Raw genomic sequence first — 27880 nt, forward strand, 5'->3', positions numbered from 1 at the left:
TCTGCTATAAGTGGGTTGCCATCAAGTACAACACATACATCATAATGCCAACACCTTGTTCTTCCAAAATTTGCCCTTCTTGAAGCCTCTCACCCAGCTGAGTACATAATACACTGATAGTGGTCATTAAGCCTTCCTTAAGCCTTGACGCTCTGCCATGCACCCTTAGATGAGCGCATGGCACACCAACAGTGAAAATCAATGCTCCCTTGAGCCCTAACATTATGCACTGTGCCTTCTTTGTGACTCAGGCCTCCTTTGTTGAGCGCATGGCACATAAACAAGCATCATTAAGCCTCCTAGTCCCTTCATACTACACCCTATGCCCTCCATCAAGCTTCCTCTTCCCAGTGGATAACACAACACACTCTAAGTGTTGAACCCAAAACCCTTGTCTCATAACAATGCGCCTTGTGCCTAGAATATTTCCCTTCCTTTCCTAAGCGCACAGTTGATTCAAAGTTGGAATTTTTCATGAAACATGATAGAATATGATATTTTTTAGGCTTATGTTTTCTTTCCATGAGTGATCTTACTTGCAAGTGTTACTAGAACAACATGGCAAGGAGGCATGAGAATATCTATCAAAGGAAGCAACACAAAGAAGCATTCAAAGACAAAGAATACATGATTGCAACAAGTGAAATAACACCATATTCCAATGATCAAAGTGATCCATATAGACTCCATACATCTCAAGACCCTTTGGAGGGTAATTGGAAATAACAATAAGGAATTTGCATCAAGAACTAAAGACATAGGTGGAAACATTGTTAGTCCCAATCACAAAGGGTCCAAGTCATCAATGTTAGTGACTTGTCTTATTGTCGCCACATCATCATGTGGAAATAATGATGTAATTATTGTAAATATAAATATGTGGAAGTCCAAGAGTCATGTATGGACAAAATAGCCACATGTAGAATTCTAAAGGTCACATATAAAATTCCAAAAAACACAAAGGAGTCCAAAATTCATGTTGAAGTTCATAATTCATTTGGAATACCAAGGGTTATTTAGAAGTCCAAAAGTCACTAGAAGTTGAAAAGTTATATGAGAAGCTCTAGAGTAGTGAGGATATGAAGAGTCACATCTCTAGTTATAAAAGAGGCCTCATTACTCAAAGAGAGGACTTTTCACCTTGGCTTCTCCCACAAGGCATTAGAGAGATAGAGATAGTTCTTTTGGAGAACAAGTGGTGGTTCTAATGCTCCACTATTTGGAGCAAGTGGTGTTCATTGTACTTGTGTATCTTGGAACTTTTGATTATTACTTGAAGCCCATTTGACCAACACATTTTCATGCATATATTGTGGATGTTTGAGACCATTCTTTGAATGTTTGCAGTTTATGTTGGCATCCTTATGTACTGAAGAAATTCAACTATTTTGGTGGATTTGGTGCTTATCTTATTGAAAGTGTGTTGTGGGGGTTATAACGATTGTTGCATTTATGTGAATTATTTTTCTTGGTGTCTAACGATTATTTCATGCATATGTTCGTTTGTCTTCACTAGATCAATACTAATACTTGTCTCTTGAAGGCTCACTTTTGTTCCTTTCAATGAAAGAACCTTGATACATTCTAGAATTGGAAATTTCCCAAGGCACACTTTATTTCTCATTCAAAAGTACATTTGTTCTATTCTCTTATGCTAATTGTTCAAGCCAAGGCAAATATTTAAATAAATGGCAGTCGGGCCATATCTTCGAATGGGACTCCTACACCAAACAAACTTCATATAAGGGATATTCCTAGTATGTTGGCAGGATCCAACACCATCAACAAGAAGATGACATCTTAGCTAATTAGTGTATGCAACTGGAATAATGAATATTAAGAATTGATAATGTTGATATCATAATCAAATTAATTCCCCGATGATCAACATTCATATTAACCTTAATATGTTTCCAGGGAAGAGTAAGCATTAGATATTGAGCCGAGTCCTTTCCTTCAATCTTACAACGCATTAGAAAGGATCCTAATTAATTATGAGATTATGGAGGCGTGTAGTCATCATGGAGAAATTTGTTTCTAAGGACACTTGGGCCATACGCGTCATGTTGATATTAGCACATGACAGATGGAGACCAATTAATTTAATATCCAAAGCAACTTGAATGTGGTATGTTTCATCCACTATGTTTGGTTCTCAGTTCATTGGATACCTTCACATTGAAACTTGCTATATCTACAATATTTTCCATAATGAAGTCTAAAAATTTAGCAACAGTGGTCAGATCCGACGTTAATTGTGCTTGGAGTGTGAATGTTGCTAAGAGGGTTGGCCTGAATATATTTAAGGACTATTGGGGTGAGAATGGAGGCAACGAATTTGTCTTAAGGAATTTAATCTATCAAGTTCTCAGTCATTTCCAATATAATCTCAAACCATGGAACGTAATGTTAGGGATAGATAGGAGGATTTTGGGCTTCTGCTCACAAGGTGGCCGAAACTTTAGAGTTTGTAATCACCTTGATCACCCATCATTCTGAGATGATTATGGAAAAATCCAAGGCTCAAGGTGAAGTGATTTCCTAGCGTCTATTTTTTCTAGAGCTTAAGATGGACCATTTACAACTTGCAAATGAGATTCTTGAATTTCATGTGGAAAACATGATAAGTAATGAAGAAAGGCTCGATGATGATGAACATATGCAAGTGGTCGCGACCAACATGGGTAGATTGTGTTGGAAGAATAGATGGATGAATAATATGGTGACGACAATGATGAAGACAATGTCATTTCAATTTAGCTTGTAGTGGAAGCAGAGGAAGTCCAGGTCACCCATAGAAATTTAGATCTTTAATATTTTATTTTTTGGTCATGTTATGGAGATTTGCAATTTTTCTTGGCGTTTTTTTGGAGAGTATATGGGAGGAACTAGTTTCAAAATATATTTTGTAATGCGAGTGTTAATTTTGATAGTCTAATGTGGAGTTTGTGGATAAATGTAGTAGATTGTTTGGAATATTTTGTAAAAGGTTCTGGCCTTCAACACAAGTTTCTCTAATACAATGAATACTCGTTCCTTTAAAAAAAATGAATTAGGATTTCACATCGGAAATATTTTTGTACGGATGTCTTAACCGATTTGACAAAATTTGATGGATTTCCGTGTTCGGTTAACATAAAGGCGTGACCTTAAAGGGGATATGATTCTAGCATGAGATATCATCTATTTATGTTTGTAATAAATGATTTCATTGCTTTGATTAGGAAATGAACGATTTATGTTAGCAACAAAATTATTGCAATTTGTAATAGATTAGAAAATGTTAAACACCTAATCTTCAGGGATTGGGTGAAATATGTAAATACAAAACATAAGGTAATTTGAACATACCTTAGAATTGGAATCCCAAAGGTCACTACTCTAATGTATATATATTTGTATTTATATTAATAAAATTTAGATTGATAGTCCAATTTTTTATTTATTTGCCTGACATGGTATCAAAGCCATATATCTACAAGTTCCAAGTTTAGTTTCCTTTTCCCATCAATATGATGTTGTCGTAGTCCTCATAACTATTCCCTACCATCCAAAATATTCCCTTTTCCGCCCTTTCCAGGGTGCAAACCTTCCTGTGCCATTTAAATCTCCTCAACCTATTGAAACACTTAGTTTGTATACCTCTTGACATTATCAACTTGTATACCTATTGAAACACTCATCCTCCACATCTGACCATACTAGACCATGTTAAAATATCACATTTGTTGAAATGCTTGACCTTCACACTTTTTAAACAATCAGTCTGTACATATGACCATACTTGGCCAAGTTGTATTACATTTGTTCATAATTGATTACACTAAGGCACCACAAGAAATGCTCCTCTGTGATTCCTTATGTTGATTGGTAAAGGGATTGTGTATCTTGTTGGCTTATAGGGTCCTGACCCAAGTTCAGAGTTAAGTTAGCCAAACAAATCCCAGTACTACTAGCCCTTTCGGCAATAGTTGGCGGAGCACGGACTGAGATCTCACCCGAAGTAGTATGGGAGGGTGCTAGAACAAGGTTTCTGCAACCTGGAGATGTCTGAGGGGTTCAGCTCGTCCGCAGTTTGACCCTGCGTGCAGGTTGCTTCGCGCACTTTCCCGTACCTCGCAACCTGATATGCTGCCTTCGCGCAACCCTACCCAGGGTCTGAACGTTGTGCTCTGCGTTATTACCAAATACCTTACTGGTATTCTAATGTTAGTTGATTATCTTAGCCTACTTGTGTGCTTTAAGTTATATTTAACAACATAAACCATTCATACAGGTGCGCACAGTAAATAAATAGTATATTTGCAAATTATATCAAACATGCATTAACCCAAGAACAAATACACAGAATTATGAAAAAACTTCTCTTTATTAAGTCCTTCCTCGGTTATACACTTGACTCGCCCTGCGCACTCAGCTGCAGGGGTCCATGCACTTAGCTGTAGAGCCTTCTCCTACTCTACGAACCAAAGACACACTTCAACCCGCGACTTACTCACTTAGAATTTTTCCTTCATTATTAGTTAGTTATATTTTACACTTAGAGCCTCGCTCTATTTATACAATCCCATGGTCCGCATACCATGGGTAGGTCTATCCAACCGACATTACATTACAAAACTAGGGTGGACAACCTTATGACTATCATACTTTCGTGCCCGCAATTCGCAGAGCTTTAGAACAATATTTGGTCAAAACTTGGGCTTTGAGCCCCAAAACATGCCTTGGGGGGATTCCATGCCCAACATATCTGCTAAAATATATACAAGTATTACAAAGTTTAGGTTGGGTTGATAAAATCTACCCACTGGTCCTCCTTCTAACTGAATGACTAGAAGAGCGACTGTATGTACCAAGAAAAAAACTCCCTCCTTTTCTCGACCATGGTTACACTTGTCTCACTCCTTTTATTTGCTCGTTCTCTAATAAATAGTGAGTTATGGAATGCATTTCATTTACTTCCATGCTCCATATTATACCTCCACTTGTTGTTTGAAAAACATATGCATCTCCATCGAGAAATCCCTATCATCCATTATAAAAAGTAGTAAGGCACTAAGGTTCAATGTTTTTGGGGTTCAAAACCCTACATAAGTTGTTAGCTCATCCTTAGACGAAGGTAATATTGTGGTGAAGGGTCACTGAGGGTTCCAAACTAATGCCTATCATGCATGAAGCATGTGGAATTCATGGGTTTTAAGTGTTGGTATGACTATGATTTTTTTTTCTTCATAGATGTTCATTTGATTACAAGGAGGCAAGATGTCAAGAGATCGAGAAAGCTAATCCCATGGTGAAAGGGTTTGTTTCATGGCCTTGTATTTCTTTATAGTATTTCTTAACAGTGGCAACATTTTGAAAAAAATATACGATATTACATTAACATGTGTCTTATTTTGGAAAGAATGGATGTCTATCAGTTTGAATTATGATATTATCATAATGTTAAGAATGGTTTAAAATTTAAGAAAATATCTTGTTGTCTAAAGATATATTAAATTTGTTCACCAAAATTTTATATTATAGCATTTTTGCTTGTCCATGATTTTCTTTAACCTTAGCTCAAATGTCAAAGATGCATTCTCTTATCTCCATTGTCGGAGTGGTACTCACTGAAAAATAAAACTACCATGAATGGTCCAAAAGATCAGGCACAACCTTATATTCAATGGCCTATGGAAATGATCCAAAATGGATTCAGTTTTGCCTCCAGATTGAAGTCTTCAAATTCAGTTGAAAGTGGGATCAAGTCAAAGTGCTCGACGAAACGATTCCAATGGTGCGAAAATCAGAGTTTGGATGAAGAAGTTAAGGCCAGTCAAAGTTTCAGGCAAACTAGGGCAAAAGAGATCAAAAAGTCAAAGTGGTCAACGTTTACGTCAGCAAGACACGTGTCATCCCAAAAATGCACCACATGTTTTTGATGATGTCAGCAAGGAAGGTGACGTGGCAGTTTTTTATTGGTGCACATGGACCAATCCGATGCTGACACGTGGCAGCCCAGATTTGTCCAATATTGACATGCGAATCCCAAAATTTGGAGGTCAGGGAAGATGGATCACCTAGATTCCTAAGTTTTCGCCAAATTCCACTCACCAGATGAGCTATCGCATCTCTTGGTTATCAATGTGAAGATATGGTATTTATTGTTGCAGTTTGGTTCTGCCGGAAAAAGAGCCGGATGGTCGGGGTCAACCCCAGACCGCGGTCTCTTAACTGTATGCCAAACTAACCGCCAGGAATCAGAGTAATATTGAAACGTGGTAAGTATATAAACCATACACGATATATTATATATCATACGATATATATCAAACCATATTACCATATCAAATGAACCATGTAAATCGCAACCATATGATATCATATATCAAATCAATTATAGGAGTAGTCTACTCAGGCGGAGGAATTGCCCGGTCTCCGTCGCCGCTCGAAAATTGTCCGGCTCTGGCCGTCGGCAATCCCTCCGCCACCCTCCCCTAGCTCTGCTAGCTCTGCCACCCTCCCTCCACCACTCCGCATTCATTTCCGGAAATTTCCTAACAGATCTGATCGGAGCTGGCAATCTTTACATTGCCTGACATATCGAATCGAAGCTGGCCGCTAAGAGTTAATGCCATTTCGAATGGAGGAACTGCGAAATGGCGGGCTGCTCACTCACCTTCCTCCTCCTCGACTCGGCGCCTCCCGCTCTGCAATTCCTCCGCTCTGCAGCTCACCACCCAAGTACAATTCGGTTAAAATTCCAAGTCAATTTCAATTGAAATCCTTCAGGTTCAGGTTCATTACAACCCAATCTTTCTGATCAAATTTAATGGGAACCGCTAATTAGCGTTCGCTTAGTGTCCTGCCTGCAAATACCTTGTCTTCCCTGGAATCGAACTTGATTTACAGGCTAAACTACAACTCAGATCCGTCCAATGAACGAAAATGTATATTCAACTCTGTAATTGTGATCGTAGAGGGATTGCGCATCACCTTTCGCTCTAACGAAAAGCCGAAACCTTTGCACGGATTTACAAAATTCAAACCTCCGAGGGTCTGCAGGAAGTGCAGACGTACTACACATCGCATTTCTCTCAAACAAAAACAGAAACCTCTGCACGGATTTTACATCAATAAAAAACCTCCCGCTCTTAGCGTTCGCTTAGTGTCCTGCCTGCAAATACCCTGTCTTCCCTGGAATCGAACTTTGAAATGAATCCTCGAACAATTTCAATGTAGAAGTTGGCATCCTTAGGTCGGTGCTTTTATCAAGGTTCCCATCCATAGCTGTGTCTGGCTTCTGCCGGCGGCGGCACTTCTTTGTGGAAGTTGGCATGCTTGGATCAACACTCTCATCAAGCCTCCCATCCATATTGCCACTTTCTGAAGCGTGGTTTTACCAATGATTTCAGCCTTGCTTCCTGCAAAAGGCCAAATAGGCCAATAAGATGCCAATAAGTGAACTAATTAAAATGAACTGGATTTGCAAACCTGTTTTGCAACACCATGAGCAGCATTTAACTTCATAATCAGTCTCGCACCTCAAAGAGCTGAAGACACACTCATAACATACAATATTTTTCCTGTCTGTTATTTGACAATTTTATGTCTCTGAGATCAAAAAAGAAACGATTGTAACTATAACCTGCAACATGGCACCTATAAAAGTTGGATATTTAGAAGCCTCGATAGCTCAAGCTTCTGGTTTAGGCTAATCAAAAGTATCCAAGTGGGGGTATAGACAGCAAATGATGTAAACGAGCAATTTTCCAGTGAACGTTGTTTTAAGACCCCAGAAGAATACAAACAAAGTATGTCCCACAAAATGGATCTCAAACTCTGAAAAATGTCATTGGTCGATGGATTATGAATAAACTACATTCACAGAATAAGACTCAGCATATAAAATGTTGAATCTGCCTTACCATTTTAAAAATATTGAACTTATTTGAGATATTGGAGGCACTGCTGAATTGATTAGTAGTATTGCAGAGAAAGGGGCAGAGTTAGTTTGTTTCCATTGTTAGGTGCATCTTCCCACACCATTGATACAAAAGGAGTGTCCTGTTTTAGAGTGGTGGAGTCAGAGTTGCTCAGAAACTATCATAAATCACAGACTGATCACAAAGCAATCTAATCTCTATCAGAAGAGAAGCCCTGGCTCTAATCAATTTACATCAACTAAAAAGTGAAATAGGAAATGAAAGAAAGAGCATGAATGAAGGAATTTTCTTAAGATGTTAGAAGACAGGCGTAGACAGAGGAACATGTGATGATGAAATGTAAAAGGAACCCATATGTCAGAAACAAAATATCAATAAATACATATACCAAGAAGAAGTAAGAATCTGGTAAATCATTTACATAAATGACAGAGAAAGTATGAATCTGGTAAATCACAGACTGATCACAAAGCAATCTAATCTCTATCAGAAGAGAAGCCCTGGCTCAAAGCAATTTACATCAACGAAAAAGTGAAACAGGGAATGAAATAAAGAGCATGAATGAAGGAATTTTCTTAAGATGTTAGAAGACAGGCGTAGACAGAGGAACATGTGATGATGAAATGTAAAAGGAACCCATATGTCAGAAACAAAATATCAATAAATACATATACCAAGAAGAAGTAAGAATCTGGTAAATCATTTACATAAATGACAGAGAAAGTAAGAATCTGGTAAATCATTTGCATAAATAGCATTGCTTGGCCAACGAAAGAAAATCTTCATTTAAGAAATGAAGAAACTCAAGAATGTGGAAGAAAAACAAGATGTTGATTTACATAACACAGTTGTCCAAGTCACGTTCTGCAACTTGCCCATCCCTTTAATAACTATAAATATAAACAACAATATTTTTGGATATGTTGAAGAATTTTCGAATTCTAAGCCTCTTACACATGGCTATGGATACTTAACCAGAAGACCAAACTTGGGTATTCTGTAAGGTACAAGTACTAGGGGGAATGGATCTGTAAATCTCTTCCACATGAAATATATAATATATTGCTCAAAGATCCGAATTAGAAAGCTCTTACACTTAGATAAGCCTCCTCCACCGATTGAGCAAACTGAGGTATGTGGTAAAGTTCCCTTGAAAAATACCCATTATCACTAATTTTGTGATCATTCAAATAGCGCTAATTGAATGATGGACTTGCTACAGCATGGAATTTACAACGGCAATGAAACTACTTGCCACAGCATGGAAATTTCAAGGGATATGGAATTCTGAAACATCTTACAGTGAAATATAAAGAAATAATGGAACTTGAAACCTTTTCTACACAAGGATGTAATTCTGAACTAAAAGACCAAAGCATGGTCTTGGGCAAAGTACCAACAATCATCAGTTTTGTCAGCTTCTGCTAGTTTGCATACTAGACTTGCTACAGATTGGGAACGTTGAAGGGGAATGGAACTCAAAACCCACACGAAAGATTGTGAAACCAAGGGATGAATTCGATGTTCTGTGTCTTATAAAGCCTTTTCTATGTTATGACATGCTAGTAAAATTTTCATTTCTCCAGTTCACACATCACTCATTGTTAATTTTGCATGCATCCCTCTCAATAATAGATGGGCTCAAGTTGCATAATCGCTAACTGCAAAGCAATGGAGCTACAGGCCATTGTGTGGTTCAATAAGCGAAAGGCTACAGAGTGACCTCGAGGCTGTTAAACATCCACTAAATCTATCAGAAACCACACAGGTTTACAAAACAGGAAACCCAGTTTCTCTTCTTATCAGTTTATAAGATTAATATTTTCTGCTTATGTTTATCTTTCAAAATTCATCTTTGCTGTTTTAATCCGAAGTATTGTGTGACAGCAAGTATACTCTGTTCTTTATTATTTCTTCTCTTATCAAAACTGGCACAAATTCTAAAGGAAACTGCTGATAGTGCAATTGTAAATCTACATATCAAGAAAATAGTTGACAAGATACTTTCATAAAACCAAAAGGAGGGCGCCACTGGAACTAACAAAAATGGAGGGATGCTTGAAATGATTTTTCTGATAACAAGGCTCTCATGAGCTGCGACCTTTGCTCAAATTGTTACCTCCCAAACCTGCACATGTTGTGGCAAAGCAGTAAAACACAAATGCAACCTTGGTGGAACAGCAGCCTTCTTCTCACTTTAGGTGGTCTCTCCTCCGAGACAAAGTGCATAACCCTACGGTAGCCTAATCCAATCAAATGGTAATCAAAATGAATAGAGGATGAGGCTTAGGTCAACAAATCTGAATGCTGATATTTACTCCAATGTATTTCAGATTTGTAATAGCAAAAGGAAGAGTTGATTTTATTTATTTTTCAGATAGGTTAAGGGAAAGATTAATGTCTAAAACACTATTGGGCTTATGTATTATGGAGTCTATAAGGCAACCAATGCATGCTGATTTCTCAAGATGACACGGAAGGATATAGCCCAGATGAAGAACCCAGAGTAAACATATCTGGCTGGCCATTAAAAAAGAAACTTCTTGAGGTGAATCCGGATGTAGAAAGACCCCCAACATGCATAAAGGGTGTGCCTACTAGAAGATCATGTAAATTATAGCAAATCTGAATCAAGAAAGAAGACACATAACAACATTTTCTAGGAATGGTAGACTTAAATGGGGAATGAACCACAATTAAAATTCTTCTTACAATGATTAGAACTATGAAGCTTCCAGCCCTTGAATGACAGGATAGGATTCCTGAGGAATAGAATTAAAATAGTTTCTAGGATTCCTGGGAAATAGAATTAAAATACTTTCTAGGATTCCTGAGGATACACACACATAGCAGGTGCTTTCGTTGAACTAGGGCATGGAATGTAGCACATGGTTCAAGGAATGATTGTGACTGGAAATCAGTCAGTGCATGGTGCTATGATAGTCTGGTATCTCTCAATTATAAACATGAATGAACAAAACAAGGATTAGGCTTTTTCTCACTAAGTAGTAAGAACAAGAGGTACAAATCTGCATAGGTTTTCTTTTTGAATGCATAAATAGATTTGGCTCCATGAAAAACCCTTAAAACACTGGAACTGTGCGGATTCTTCAGCTGAAAGATGCAATTCTAACAATTTCTAACTGGGTTTAGGCAAAATTTGTTAATAAATATGACCAAATATAGTCTAGAACATTGAATGTTTATACTTTGAATCTATGACTCGAGACCATTGTATCATCCCCAAAAACAGACCACTATGCCTGCATGATTGACCTTCTTGGCCGTTTTGGGCACTTGGGTGAGGTCGAGAAAGGAGGCCATGAAGCTTTTGTATTGTGGGAACCTTCAGGTAGGGTATGTCACCTATGCCAGTCTCTTGCAGGGATGTGTTGACACAAAAGCCTTGGCAGAGGGTAAGTGGATCCGTACCCATATGATAAAAAATGGGTTAGAGCCAAATGTATTTGTAGAAAACAATCTCATCAACATGTATGCTAAATGTGGAAGTGTCAATGATGTGCGCCAAGTGTTTAACAAAATGTATGGGCGGAATGCTATTACAGGATATGTTAAACAAGGTGCAATTGAGTTTGCTTTGCCAAATGTTTGATGAAATGCTTGAGAAGGTCTTGGTTTCTTGGAATTCAATCATTGCAAGATATGCAAACACTGGGGATGGGGAGAAGGCACTTGGTTATTTTGTCTGAATGTTGAGGGCAGGGATGAGGCCAGACCGGATCACTTTCACTAGTGCTCTTGGTGTTTGTGTTGGTATTGAAGATTTCATTGCCTTTTCTTTGTTCTAACACATCTCTTTTGCCACGAGTAGTGGAATGTGAGTGTAATGATTGCCTGCTATAAATTTCACATATATTATGGCAGCACCAAGAATCTGTGAGGATAGACTACTAGTAGAGTTTTGATGTAAACATGCATTGTAGAAAGCCCTTTCATTCAAGTCTAGTCCTGCTTAGCAAATGGTCACCCTAAAAAAACATGGCCAACATTCATTGGATTGCATCTGTTCATGTTGTCAAAGGAATCTTTCCTTTTAAGGAACGCCTTGTTCAAAGTGAATGAAGGAAATCAAAGCAACAACATTTTGTGGCAAAGGATTACTCTATTAGAGTACACATAGCTGGTAATATTGATTACAGAGTCTGAGTTGGTTAGAGCATTGCATCAGCCTCTGAAACAACAATGGTCAAAACCTGCACACAAGTAAAATATATATAAATCCACTCTTCACTTCACTACTTTGTGAATTGTGACAACGCAGAATCTTACATCATCTAGAGCTGAAGACTGTTTAGATACTGTTAAGTTTAGTTTCTCAAAACTTGACAGGGATGTTTAATCAAGGGCATGGGCTAGATTATGCATATCTTTGATGCCAGAACTGTATGTTGTCTTCAATTTCCCCACTCTCTGTTAGTCCTTCTGTAACCTTCGGCAGTATGTTATAAAATGACTTTGTAAATGAGGATTGCTTATATGAACAAGGAAATGGAGCCAAAACCAAAAGTCAAATTCTTGTTTACAGTCTTGTGTTAACTGCTTTTTAATAGAAACAAAAAGCTGCAATTGTTCTTCCATACTTCTTAGCTGTTGTTGCTGTTGTGAGACTGAATCCGAAACCGATCTATGTAGCATATGTATTTTCAAAGCCTGGAGTATCCTCAAAAGGGAATGGCCATAATAATTAGAAATAACAAAGTCCCATGGGATGGCCATGCATTTATGAAGCATATAGAGGGAATTATTAATTTTCAGTTATCGATTTTCACCATGCATTTATAAAGCATATGGATTTTAACCATGCATTTATGAAGCATATAGGTGGATTTATTATTTTTGAAGCTATGGGTTTGGCATTATGGATAGATTCATTACCTTACATCAAACAGCTTTGAGAGGTTTTATTCTTTTAAATTTATGAAAAGTTGACATTACCTTATCTTAAAGATTGCACCCTGGATGCGGTCACTTTTTTCCTTTCATGGTATTAGCATTATGTAAGGGTAACACAGGAAATCTCTCAACCAAAAAGAAACAGCGTCGGAATTTTTTTGGGGTAAGAATTTGGCGATTATTTTTTTTCAAAAAAACTGATCATATAGGTGTTTGAATGGTTTTTTTATGGTGGAAATGGATTCAGAACCATCAAAAACCACCTGGATACCCAAAATCCTAAAGTTTGACAGCTATAACCCAGCTATCCCAAAATTTCTGCCGGATTTTGACAAAAATCATGACTACTCTAAAAGAAACAGGTTGATTATGGAAAACCAGTGAAAATACTTTTTACAAACAAATATATTTATAAAGAAAAGGCAAGTGCACACACAACCACAAACTTGAAACAAGAAGGTATGTAGTAGATGGCCAAGAACCAAGCACATCAACAACCATTCAAAACACTCATATTCAGTAGTCATATAAACATCTCTTAAAACTTTCATCATATAAGTCTCCAAAATCTAAAGATTTCTTCTAAACCACATTTGAGAATGTTCTTGAAAAAAAGAAAATTGTTGGTCAAGAAACTTTACATACCAGAGTGAACCATGAAAGCAATAACACTCACCTTAACTATTCCGATTGTTACATTTATTTTTTTAAGGTTAGTAGAACATTACATATTACATATGTTCACATTGTTTAGCCAAAAAATATTTAGAAACAAAATCCTCCTTCACAACCATTGACTGAACAAAAAAGATTTAGAAACATTGGTGGTAAATTTCCCATTCCAAAATATTGTCTGAGATAATTTAATTAGGCCAAAATTACATAAATGAAAAACATTTATATTAATAAATTTCCAAACTATGCATGAAATATTTTAACTCTTATGAATTGTAACCTTTTAGTTGGGTTAAAATACATGTTCAAGGAAATATTCTAGCAAGATTTTGCAATCACATTCCTCAATCTATTCACTAAAAAAAGTGGAGGGTAAAACCTAAACATAGATTTACTGATAAGGAGTAAAACCTAAACAACAAAAGTCATGACCTTGCTGATAATGGTATGATGGTTGTGTGTGAGAATACCTAATCCAGATTCCAGACATAAAATATGTACTGTTTAGCAAAAGTGGGCACATATCAATTAAGCTAGTCCAACTCAGATATATATGTTTGATAAGATAGAAATTTTATATCAATTACACAAACGATCAAATTAGGTCAATGGGACCCAAAGGTACATCAAGCTACAATGACCATGTGGGAGTGATTAGGCATCTCCTAGAAGGGTAAATTACAGAGGTGAGTTGGACACCCCGAATTTCTATGTCGTCCATCTCCTTTATGACTGATTAAATACTGTACAAAACAAAATCCTATCGAATAACAGAGATATTTACATTTATTTTGATTCTTGTCTGCCAAAGAATATCTGTACAAGTAAAAGCCAGGCCCCTGCATGAATTGGTGGAAAACTGGCAGCTGCTTCACTAGTGTGCTGAAGTGACTGAATTGCCAGTCTCGGGCAAGAGAATTGTTTGAGCAGTTCTTGAAGAGTCCCAACTGTGAAGGATTCTAAGAAGAGAACGAGCTTTCTTTTTTGCTTTAGGAGTACCAGATGTGAGAAGATTATACAGAGAAGGCATTAATGATGGCAATCTCAACAAACTATTTACAATTTTGTCACTTCCACTGCAACACAATGATAGCAAAACAGAAATAAATTGTCCTTGCATTTAGCTGAAGATGAACCCAATCTTAAATGGTTGACTATTAGAGGGATTGCAGAGGTTTCGCTAACTGCAAGTAATCCTCTTAGCTCTCTTACAAGAACAGCCAGAACACCAACTGCATATTTTCTAGTTTTTATCTAAGAATCCCTTTGTAGAGGAAAAACTAGTGCAAGATTTGGAGGAAGTGGAGTGGTCACATGGGAGATTTAGCATAGTAGACCATCATGATGGATGTGATTTCTTGGAGAAATATTGACATTTCCTTACTTATGACACACTGAGCATGAGCAAGATTTGCTTTGATTTAAAAATACTAGGTCCTTACTATCATGATAAATCCACAAGCACAAGATCTGAAATACAGAGAAGTCAAGCCAAAATAGAGTTGTGATCTGGGAAAACTATTGGGATGAAATCCAAGGTGGAGATGGGAAGAGTGACTGGGTGATTGAGAAATAAGTGTTATTAAGAATAAATTGCTTATAAGCATAGTAAAGAAACCTTTCATCATTGATCAACAACCAACGAACAAATCACATAGCATATCAATATCTCTTCAGAAACAAAGATCTGAGAAGGTGTTTGGAAGGATCAGACAACATCATAATGTATTGATGATAATCACAAAACCATGAACCAGTTACTTTTCTCAAAATACATTTGTCCATGTACATGGAATATATTACATTTGTCCATAAATTTGTCTCCCATACAAAAAACCGTAATCATTGCATGTTGGAGAAAAATAAAAAATTAATTGGTTCTTCTTTAGTGAAAGAACCATGCTATGATAAACCCCAGAAAAATGATAACAACCCATTCGCACAATGGGGATTTATATTGATGGTGATCAATGATTTTTGTTACAGTGGATGGTGATCCTATGTCATATTTGAGATCTACATATGTGCTTAAAAATGCTCTAGACATTATATCAGTGGGCATCTTTTCAATATCTGCAAAGCGATTGATGGTAAAATGTTGAAATTGACAACTCCAATTTATTGCTTCCTTATGAAGAGGTTTTAAATTGTCCTTCTGAAACCAATAGATGCCTTTCATCTGATTACATATCAACTCCGAGTTGGTGAAGACTTCACTATCATTGACATCATGTTGTTTTGCCTCTTTTAACCCTTCAACAAGGGCAATGTAATATGCTGTAAAAACAGTCACCTTAGCAAGAAAGGAGATTAATGTGTTTTGTTTTTACGACGTGAATGCTTGAGATTTTTGCATGATTCATTGGTTCGGAGTGCTGTAACAATAAATTGAAACCAATGTAGTAGTAAATGAAACTGCTGGTTTGAGTACTGAGATTTTTGCCTCGGTTTGGAGTGCTATAACAATAAATTGGTTAGTAGTAAATGAAACTGCTGGTTTGATTTCTGAGATTTTTGCCTCCATGATTCATTGGTTCGGAGTGCTATGAAACCAATGTAGTAGGAAATGAAACTGCTGGTTTGAGTACTGTGGTAACCATTGGCTGTGGATTAGCTGTAGTAATCTGTAGTAGTAATTGAAACTACTGGTTTTCAGTACTGTAGTAACCAGTGGCTGTAGTTAATGAACAATAAATTGGAACCAATGGTTTGGAGTAGCTGTTGTAGTTCATCAACAATAGATTGAAACAATGGCTTTGTGCTTTCTAGTCAAAACACCATAATGGCTGGTTTTTCTAGCTTGTACTTTTTTGCTCAGAGTACCATCATGGGTGGTTTTTGGGTCATGATGTGCCTTTCATTACCCAGAAGTTATATGGAGGTTTCTTCTTCTGGTGTGGCCTCAATTTTTTTTATTTTGCACCATTGGAATCGAGATGGTAATATGGTCGCCAGACCATTGATAATATCAAATATAAAAATGCCTGAAATGATTATTCATTTTATTCTACTTTATATGGGATTTAATGATTATTAATTTTATTCTACTTTATGGGATTAATTTCATTTTGACATAAAAAGCCAAAAGGTTAGATGGCTGGTTTTTTTTCTAGGTTGTACTTTTTCGCTCAGAGTACCATCATGGGTGGTTTTTCGAATTTTGTGAGTCACATGAATGATGGTGCGTTTCAGGGTCATGTAGTGGAATCGAGATCGTAACATGGTAAACTAGTGAAACCATTAACTGGCAGATATTGTAATCAATCTAACAAGCAGTTTGAAACCATGACCTAATTTTGAGCAAGAAATACTAAAAATCTAGGTTGAAGCCATAAACCCATGCCGAGCAAGTACTATAAATATCCATGTGAGATGCTTTGGTGTGCTCACTCATTTCACTTAGTGCCTCTAGCATTGGATCTTCCATGTGATGCTTTCGAATTCTCACTCATATCACCTAGTGTCTCTAACAGTGGATCCTTGCAGTGAAGAATACGAAGCAAATAATGCTGTAGAATTTACTTACCCTTTTCGCCTAAGCCTCCAGCTGTGGATTCTTGCAGTGAAGAAAAGCATGAATGTACTAGTATAACTTTATCACTGGTAGTATGAACTAACTTTGTCAATGCTGTGTGGTGAATGAAGAAGATAGATGGAAGAGGACCTTTGTCGCCATTCACAACAGAATAATATTTATATGATGGCTGGCTTATCACGGGCGAGGATGGTGATTGTCTAGAGAAAGTTGTTCCAGTGGTTGTACAGCGTCGCCGCATTCATGTGATTTTGTTTTAAGAAAGCCTGATCATTGTGAAAAGCCATGACTGAAAGCGTAAAGCCTTCATTATGAGAAACCTGCTATCTAAATCTAATAAACAAGGAGATAAATTTGACAGAGCCTGGAACTTCACTAACGAGAAAGGAAAAAAAAAAGAGTCAAAAGTAATGCTTACTCTTGCAAAATTTATTCAAACAAAAAGAAAATGCAGTTCTAATGTGATGTCAGGCTCTCTTCATCTCCTCCTGAAACTTTATTCTTTACCCTGTCTGTTCTAAAAAGATTATTCCTGCGGCTCGAAGACAGGGCAACAAAAGTTCGATTCGATTTTGTCTGAAGCTGCAGAACAATCTCTGGCAAAGATGTCGATGCACATTCCTCCATGGAGGACTTTTGAATACATGAAAGCTAAGGGGTTTTCCCCCTGCGAGACACCAAATTTATACCAAAAATCACATTTGAGTTCATTATCCCCTTGTTGCAGCGAGCAGTTGACACACCTGAAAACCTCGTTGAAAGAGGAAACTCCCACTGCAACAACAACATCCATTATGAATATGACGTTGAATTGTAGGTCCAGCGGTACAGGATATAATGAAACCCTCATCAATCGCTCATAAAACGACTACGGCTGCTCTTTCTGCAGGCTATCGGAGGTTTTTTATTGCTGTAAAATCCGTGCAGAGGTTTCTGTTTTTGTTTGAGAGAAATGTGATGTGTAGTACGTCTGCACTTGCTGCAGACCCTCGGAGGTTTGAATTTTGTAAATCCGTGCAGAGGTTTTGGCTTTTCGTTAGAGCGAACGGTGATGTGCAGTGGAAGCATCCATCTCTCTACGATCACAATTACAGAGTTGAATATACATTTTCGTTCATTGGACGGATCTGAGTTGTAGTTTAGCCTGTAAATCAAGTTCGATCCGAGGGAAGACAGGGTATTTGCAGGCGGGGCACTAAGCGAATGCTAATTAGCGGTTCCCATTAAATTTGATCAGACAGATTGGGTTGTAATGAACCTGAGGTCGATTTCAATTGAAATTGACTCGGAATTTTAACCGAATTGTCCTTGGGTGGTGAGCTGCAGAGCGGAGGAATTGCAGAGCACGAGGCGCCGAGTCGAGGAGGAAGTTTCGCAATTTCTCCATTTCGAATTGGTGATTGCGGAGCGGTGGAGGGAGAGTGGCGGAGGGCGCAGGGATGGCCTCCGCCGGACGAAATTGACTCAGAATTTTAACCGAATTGTCCCTGGGTGGTGAGCTGCAGAGCTGCAGAGCGGAGGAATTGCAAAGCACGCCGAGTCGAGGAGGAAGGAGGGAGGGTGGCGAATTTTTGGTGAATGCAGAGCGGTAGAGCGGTGGAGGATGGCAATTTCTCCATTTCGAATTTTTGGTGAATGCGGAGCGGTGGAGGGAGGGTGGCGGATGGCGCGGATGATTTTCCGGGAGGCAATGAAAATCAGGCAATTCCTCCACCTACGTAGACTACTCCTCAATCATATGATATATATTCGAACCATATAGAAAGCCGGAAGTGTTGAGAGGTGGTTTCGACCCACCGACCTCCCACTTAAAATTACCAACCACTTCACATCATTCCGCTGACCGAGATGTCAAGTGTTGGGAATCGATATAAAGCCAAACCGCCTTTTATTTCATCCAGTTGCAGGTACAGTCCGCCGAGGAGTGCGTGGTTTCCAAAAGCGGAGTTTCACATGCAGAAGTGGTTTTGACAGCGCAGAAGTGGTTTTGTCATATGCAGAGGTGGGTTTTGACTTTCCAGGGGATCTAGAGGTCACAGTGGCCAAATATGGTCAAGTTTATACTCGTTTGACTTGAAATTTCGAGTTGAACGCAGTGGTGAGGTTCATTTTCTCATATGAGACTCTGTTTTTGAGCTCATGTCTGTAACAACATTCTTGAAGACAAAATAAAGAGGTCAATGCTAGAAGCGAAAAGACCAAGAGACGCAGCTGTGAACTCCTTTATTAAATTTTGTCGTGTTGATGTGTTTGAATGTGTCTTTAAATGGTTTAATTGTTTATGTTATTCGTAATCATTTCGATCCATTGCATTAAGTAACATATGCGAATTCACACATAGTCTATAATACCTTTTTAATTAATGGATCAGGAAAGTTGTCTGTGAAGGAGAAGGTGGCAATGCACTTCTCAAGCCCACATTGGGTAAAAAGCTTGGCATATGGGAGAATAAGGATAAAAAGGCACATGCCTTGATTGCTACTTTTGTAAGTGAAGAGGTGATTCATCTTATTATTCTAGTTACAACTACTTTTGATGCATTAAAGAAGTTGAAATATTTATATGTGACAAACTCAAAACTAGGGGTAATTCAGTTGACGATCAAGCTCTTCAACTTGGAGTTGAAGGAAAATGAATCCCTAGCCCTTGGCTCATAAATTAGAGCTATCACACATGATGTAGAAGACATTGGAATTAAAATGGACATCCCTCTCACAACCTTTGTCAAGGCCCTGTATCCTACATATTCTCACTATCTTGAATCCTTACAAGCTAGTGGCCAACTCAAGGACATTTCTTTTAAAAATCTTGTGGAGAAGTTTGTAGGACGGGAGAAAGATTTTGGGAAAAGGAAGAAAACTTATCAATATCCTAAAGAATTTTTGTTCCTTGTACAAAAAGAGAAGAATCAAACACAAGATTATTCTAGAGGAATAGGTGGCAAAAGAGGATTTGGAAGGAAGAATAATAGAGGTAGGGGGGTAAATATCATTATGGAGGAAAATATAGTCTCCACTAATATTCATTATAATAAAGATGGAAACGATGCGTCCCCATGAAAAATCCCTTAGGAAAGAATCAAGAAAGAATGCAAAGACGACAAAGATAAAATTCCATATCCAACAAAAGGTAAAGCAACTAAATCTTCTCATTATATTATTGCACATTTCAATATTACTAGGGTTTTTGGGCCCATGTTTTTTTAGTTTCACATTGTAATTTTCCCATGGAAATTATGTGATGGGGCATTTAAAAGGTTGGGAGGACTTCATTGTAAAGTGGGCCAAGAAGATGTGTAGTGAAGGCTCACTTGGTTGAACTGGCCAGCGTTTTGGCCAAGGGGACTAATGGAATACCGTTAGTTAGGTGTTTCTCTGGAATTGTGGTTTTGCGAAGATAAAAATGGTGTTATGTTTATGCTTGTGTGTGTTTTTGGTTTAATTTTCTCTTAATGAATATTTTTCTCTCTGGTATTGCTACATCTGGTATCAAAGTTAATAATGGTTTTAGAGAGATGCCTCTTTTGCTAAGGGTTTATGGCCCGATGAATAAAGCCTTGTGAAGGAGGGAAAATTTGAGTTTTATTTATGTGCTAAGAGATACATTTGGAACCGATGTTGACCATGGAAAGCACGATAAGGTTCAATTCTCAAAGTGGATACACCAAGATCTAGGTGAAGTTATTACTAATTTCTCGTGAAACCCAAATCAAAAATGACATTGGTGAGCTTCATTGTGCATGAGAGCCTTCTTAGTGGTATACTAAATTAGTAGGAACCATGATGAGACCATTTAGAGACTAGTGGATATCCACCACGAACGGGAAATGAGAGTGAACAAGTTGTGTCTTTTTGATCTATCTCGTCGGTAGATTCGGAGATGTATGCCAAGAACATAGAGTTGGAAGGAAAGCTTAGATACTGAGAAGTGGTTTTCACGACATCAAAGGAATTTTTCCCATGGTCCCCTGGATTACCCTATGCTTGGAGGTGGAGTTTCTGGGTAGGAAAGGTGATTATGGAAACAAATAATACAAATGTTTCCTCCATCTCGGACAATAACTCAACCTCATAAAATGAGTCGAGAAGAGGAGGATGAGTAGGAGGCGATGACAATGGAGGAGAATGACATTCACTTGAGATCAAGAACTCAAACAGGTTAAGGGGGGCTCACATGATTCTACTTTGCAAGGAGTGTTTGCATTGCATCTTGATGGTGTAGCTTATGGCCGAGCTAGAGTCATGTATCAACTTTCTCATGCATGGACACTGAGGTCAACAGTATGTGCTCTAAGAATGAAAATGATGGTGAAAACAATAAGAAGACTACTAATAATTTTGGGTGATGGATGTTGTTGGGTTAGATCAAATTTTTAAAAAAAGGGACCATTTCTCTATTTGTGTGTGTCATCCTTGCGCAGGGGCCATGCTAATCTTCTCTACATCATTCCAATTTTATCAGATGTCTCCAAAGAGACTGCCAAGTTAGATCAAATTTTCATGGCCAATTATGGGGACTCCCGAGTGGTTATGTCATGAAAAGGTGGGTGAGAGAACAAGGTTAGTTTGTTTTGTAATTAGAATTTGGTGGGAGCATGTTTCTAGCCACACCTCTGAAGCAAAATGAATGAATTTGCTCTGATTCTGAAAATGGTTTAGAGAATGAAAAACCAAATAAAGAAAAGGTGGAAATGGAATCTCCTAGTTGTTTTAGTTGCAATGATGGGGTCTTGCACTAGAGTATGAAGGCAAGAAAAAATTAGAGCTAGCTAGGATTTAGGGGCTAGTGGCATGTTAAGTTGAGAGGATAATGGAATAATTGTTACGATAGCAACAAAAACAAAAAAATATTATATGGAGCCAAAATTATTGTTGCAAATGGGCATAATATTGTAATATCTAATAATGCATGCGTACTCCCTCAATATAAAATTTGAGGGGGGGTAAGGGCCAAAGTGAGCGAGGTTGACTCATTTGGCTGGTTTGGTTGGATTTGGTCAAGAGGAATCCCAAGTTGAGGTTTAAGGGGGGCTTGTTAGGTAAACTCGACTCGGGGAAACAGTCAGAGTTGACAAATTCTATAGTAGTGGCTTTGAGCCCATGGTTTTTTGGTTGTCCATGGCTTTTTTCCAATGGAATTCATGTGTAGTCTACTTTAAAACGTTGGGAAGACTTCACTTTAATAAAGATTCAAATTTGGTTGGGTCATTAGTAGTGGTTTTGGGACCATGAGTTTTTGGTTTCTCGTGGTAATTTTCCTACGGATTGCATGTAATGGAGCCTTTAAAAGGCTTAGAAGAAATTATTATAAGGAGGTTATGTGAAGTGAGTGGTGAAGGCTCACTTAGGGTGGTTTTTCCAAAGAACTAATGGAATTCCATTAGTTGGGTTTTGGGTTTTTTAAGGGTAAACACTATGCATATTTCGCTTGATGTTTTATGATTGTTATTGTGTTAATTTTTTTACTCTTAGTAAATTTAATATCTCTCTAGTAAAATTTATAAAATTTGGTATTAGAGCCATATATTGGTTTTAGAGGGATGCCTCTGTTGCCTACGGTTTAATTGTATTTGGTAGTTAACTTAAACCTGATGGAGCTAGAAGTGTGAAGGAATATATGTTGCACCAATGTAGATCCGAAACCATGAAGTGAAGGGCCAATGGAGGTTGAGGGTAGGTAGCACTGTAAATACAACACCACTAGAGTCTAAGTGATAAGGTAAAATGTTTGTGGATGGAGAGATTAATGTGTCCTACTGGCATAGAAGATGCCCTAATTGTGCTCGAAAATTGCACCAGGATTCTAGTCTTTATTGAAAGATAAAAGGCGAGAAGAACACACTGGATGCAAAATAAAAAATATATGGAATGTTCTAATCGAATTCTACGAGTCTACAAACTCACAACCAGAATAAAAATCTCTCTAATGACAGTGACATCCATGGGATTGTTCTTAAAAGGAGAAGACAAAGTGATGGTGTTATAATTCTTTGAACCACTCATAGTATTCCTCAGATCCATCAATTTTTGGACTGGTCGTTATGAAGAAATGGATGTTGTTTGGTTGATTGAAATGAGGGGAAAGGTAGATTCAAATGTAGATGCTAGAGATATCTGTGCTCATGGCTTGTAGCCAACATTACAACAATCCAATCTTAAATCCTCAAAACAGTAACGTGGAAGGGGAAATTAAAAGTAACAATGAACGAGGAGAAGTGATGATTGTAAAAAAAACAGATCCAAAGCCCCCTGGCTTCCAATTCAAATATGAGGGTCTCTATTGATTCACTTATTTCTTATTATTTGATCTAAGAAAAACAAAAATTAAATTGATGAGACAACTATCAATTTATGGAAACCTATAGTATTAGATTAGAGATGCTCCAATGCTATAATAGAAGGAATGTGCACACTTATTAATTAGAACATTTGGTTTGAACACAATGTGGAAACACATATTTGTATATATGCACTCAAGAATACATGCAATAGTGTGTAAGATATGTAATTTGGTTGGTGCTTTGTGTCTATTTAAGAGTATTGATGGTTCTAGTTAAGTCAAATCAATAACTAGGCAAGAGGATGGAATAAGGGACAATAACAACAAAAACAAGAAAAAATTATTATACTGGAGTTGAAAGTTTATAGCATGTAAATAGGCATACTATTGTAAGACCTAGTAAGCATGTGTATACATGGGAAATTGCTGCTAGAGTCTTATGTTGGGCTTAGGTCAGTGGGGGTATGTTGGGGAACAAATACACCAGGTATAAAATTTTAGGGGGTTAAACACTAAAGTGAGTGAGAATGAATCACTTTTCCTATTTGGCTAGATTTAGTCAAGGGAAACCCAAAGTCAAGGTTTGAGGGGGGATTGTTAGGTAAACTTGACTTAGGGAAAGTGTCAAAGCTGATTTGGTCAATAGTAGTGGTTTTGGGCCATGGTTTTTTGGTTTCTCATGGTAACTTTCCCATAAATTACATGTAATAGAGCCTTTAAAATGGTTGGAAGAATTCATTATAAGGGGGCTAGGGGAAGTGAGTAGTGAAGGCCTACTTAGTTGGCTTGGATTGGTTTTTTCCAAGGAACTAATGGAATTCAATTAATTAGGTTATTCCCTGGAGTTGGGGTTTTTCAAGGGTAAACACTATGTATATTTTGTTTGATGCCATACGGTTGTTGCTGTGTTAATGTTTTGACTCAGTAAATTCAATATCTCTCTAGTATAATTTCTAACAAATACTTGTTTCATACTTCATTTGCTTCTTGGAAAGATGCATGGTTTCTTGATATAGGTGCAACCTGCCACATGACCTTTTGGAAAGAATTTTTTGAAGACTTCGATGATAATGTAGATGGAGCTATATACTTTGCAAACAATTCAAGTCTCAAGCCATCCAGACTTGGTACCATCGGGCTTAAACTTCCTGGACTTCCTGACTTTCTTCTGCATGATGTACTCTACCTTCTAGAGTCGGTGAGAAACTTGTTGTCCCTTGTTCTCATTCACCAACAATGGCACTCCAATCACATGTTTGATGGAAAAATTGAGATAATAAAAGTTGTCATGATTTGAATAGAGGAGGAGAGACTATTGAAGTTGCAAGGAACATGTGCTCGTGCACAAAACTGTGAATATAGTTCTCTATACAACTAAGGTATTGCCATCCAGTCTTCTATGGCATAAAATATTTGGACATGTTAATTATGATAGTCTTCATTTTTTGAAAAGAAATGGTGTTTATGGTTTTCCAACTATTCCAAGGAAATTGAAGAAATGTGATGCTTGTATCCTCGAAAAACATAGAAAACAACCGTTTAATGATTCCTTTTCTAGAGAACATAGAAATCTTGCGCTGATTCACTCTGATTTGTGTGGCTCTATGCCTATTCCTTTTGCAAATGGAAATGAATACATGATGACTTTTATTTATGATCACACTAGGATGTGTTGGGTATATTTGTTGAAAAAAAGATCAAAATCCTTTGAAACTTTAAAAAAATTTCATGCATGGATTGAAATGATGAACAATCATATATTGACTCTCTTTGTATTGATAATGGAAAAGAGTATACTACAAATGAATTTGAAAACTATCTTCACCAACATGGGATTCAACATCAAAAAACTATGCCATATAATCCTCAACAAAATGGTGTACTAGAAAGAATGAATAGGACTATCTTAAATATGGTTTGCTCGATAATGTTTTAAAAAATGTAAAGCTAGTTTTTTGGGCTTATGTAATTCTATGTATAGGATGCATTAAAAACATATTTCCATCTCATGCTCTAAAAAACAAGACTCCTTATGAAATGTGTATGGCCACATTCCTTTGGTAATACATCTTAACATTTTTGGTTCGACCTACTATGCCTTGATTCCTAAGGAACAAAGAAGAAAACTTGGTGCAACAAGTCGAAAGTGTAGTTTCCTGGGGTACTCAAATACCACCAAAGCATATAATCTCTACGATGAGGTAAATAATAAGTTTATACTATCTAGATATGTTGAAAATGTAGCAAGAAAAATCTAGTTTTGACTCTGCCTTTGTCAAACTAGATTAAAATTCGAATTTCCACATCAGCAGACAACTTGGATGATGTTAATTTGTGTGACATGGCTTGTGTCACCCAGTTTACTCAATAAATTCGACTTGGAGGAGTTAGAGTTCAGTTCTGCATGATTTATTGCTAATTTGTAGCAATATGTTTCAATTAATTTGAGTTATTGTCAGCTTGACTAGTTCTAACTATCAAAAGAACTAGTGGAGGTCAAGTTGTGGAACTGGAACTTCAACCACACTCAGTGGTCAGCCAGTTAACTAATCAATCAGCCCAAAATAATTGTTGCATGTAGAGAATTTGAGTTACCTACTTGAGATGGATATTCTAGGGTAGTGTACTATCAGTTGTAACATATTCCAATGTGTATAGGTGGTGCATGTAGTCAGAGGAAGACCTAAGGAAATTGTGCAATTCCATGGTTTGAAATTCCTAAAGAATCGTGGAAATTTCCTAAAGGAACAACACAAGGAAATAATAGCTTGGAGGGCTTGAAAATCGGCTAAGTGTTGGATAGAGTCAGCTAGTCAGGCAAAGGGATAGACTATACATTTGCAGGGTGTGCTCAAGCTTGAGCAAGAATATGTATTTCTTCTCTATTATTTGATTAATGCAATATAGATAGTAAGGGGTTTTGAACAATTGCTTTCCCCTAGATAAATATTTGTTCATGTGTGATGTTTCCTTTTGCATGTCTATGATTCTTGTTCTAGATGGTGAATTAAGTTCCGCAGATCAGTAAAGTAGCTTAAAGTCTTGTGATTTAGAAAAATTCATGAGAATTATTAAATCTAAATATTAATTTCTGCATGGTATCAGAGATGGAATCACTGTAGAACAAAGATTTCGAAGTTGTCATTGTAGGAGATTCGAATTTGTAGATCAGGGTTACAATTTTTCTTTAGCACTGAGAAGATGGCCTTCAATGCACTAAGGCTCGAGTATACCTTTCAGGGAAGATCGAATTATGTTGCATGGAAGGACCGCATGGAGGCAGCACTGGAGGATAATGGGTTGAAGGAATTCATTGATAATGATATTCTGAAACCAACAACATCTGATGCTAAAGATCTAGAAAAATGGAAGAAGTTTGTTTCCAAGGCGAGGAGGATCATATTTGAGGGAGTACAAGACCATATTGTCTCAAATATCCATGGGAAAGAGACTTTCTATGCAATGTGGAAAGCACTGACAATTTTTTTCTAGAATAGTAGTGACCATAGGAAATTGACACTCAAGGACAAACTTCGAAATATCAAAGATGGAGAGGAACGAGACCATTCCATAGTACCTGAGCAGGTTCACACAACGTCATGATAACTTGGTTAATTTGGTGTTACTGTCCTAGAGGATGATTTGGTGAGCCTATCCCTTTTGGGCCTTCCTAAGAGCTAGCACAACTACCAAGATTCGGTGAATGGGAGGGAGAAACTACAAAATTGGGGACACTTGTAGTCCGATTTGGTATAGTAGAAAATAGGGTGGAATACCAGAGATGATAATTCATCCAAGGGTGAAGATGAGGATAATTGTGCCTTGGATGGAAAGGAAAAGAAATGGAAAGGGAAGAAATCCCAATCCAAAGCAGAATTTTGTCAAGGGGGCAAGATGAAATACTTGTCCAAAATCAAGTGCTTTCACTGTCATGAATTTAGGGGCTAGGCCATGAAGTGTGCACACAATAAGGCAAGAAAAAATATCGTAGGAGGAGCAATGAGTGAAGCCTTGGCTTCATAGTTTGAGCTTGATTTTTCTCTCATTGCATTCATGGCCAACATAGTGATGGGAAGCAGCTATTATATCGATAGTGGTGCCTCGTTCCATATGATGGGGAACATGATTTTTTCAGTGATTTGGAGTAGAAGGACCTCTAGTTTCACATCGAGATGGGATATGATGGAAGGTACAATGCGACTAGGATTGGTACAATCACATTTCAAAGGGAGTCGGGCTCCCCTCTCAAGCTCAAGGATGTGAGGTTTGTCTTCATTGCAGTTTTGGAAGATCATGGCTATGATGTGATCTTCAAAAAAGGAAAGGAGTTCCTGAGACACATAGCCACGGGACAAGTGAAGCAGATTGGGGTTCGTGTGAAGAACCTCTACAAGCTAGATGTAGAGGATTATGTTTTATTGATCACAAAAGTGGAGATGGCGTAGCACTGTGACATCGAAAAAAATTGGCATAGAACACTTGGCCATTTTCATCATGGCACTTTGAAGATCATGCATCATATTACCACATGCCTCCCCAAAGGAGCAAA

The 27880-nt window shown here is 37.6% G+C and overlaps 1 non-coding gene across 1 annotated transcript; it reads right to left on the bottom strand.

The window, feature by feature from the left end:
• Positions 1-21426: 21426 nt before the first annotated feature.
• On the bottom strand, positions 21427-21529 carry LOC149204348 (U6 spliceosomal RNA). The gene has a single exon (XR_016253181.1). It is a non-coding gene; the product is annotated as a U6 spliceosomal RNA (small nuclear RNA).
• Positions 21530-27880: the final 6351 nt, after the last annotated feature.

This window comes from Pinus tabuliformis, chromosome 1_2 (assembly GCF_031772625.1).
Source record: "Pinus tabuliformis cultivar Carrire ecotype Pingquan chromosome 1_2, CPIR1, whole genome shotgun sequence".
NCBI lineage: Eukaryota > Viridiplantae > Streptophyta > Pinopsida > Pinales > Pinaceae > Pinus > Pinus tabuliformis.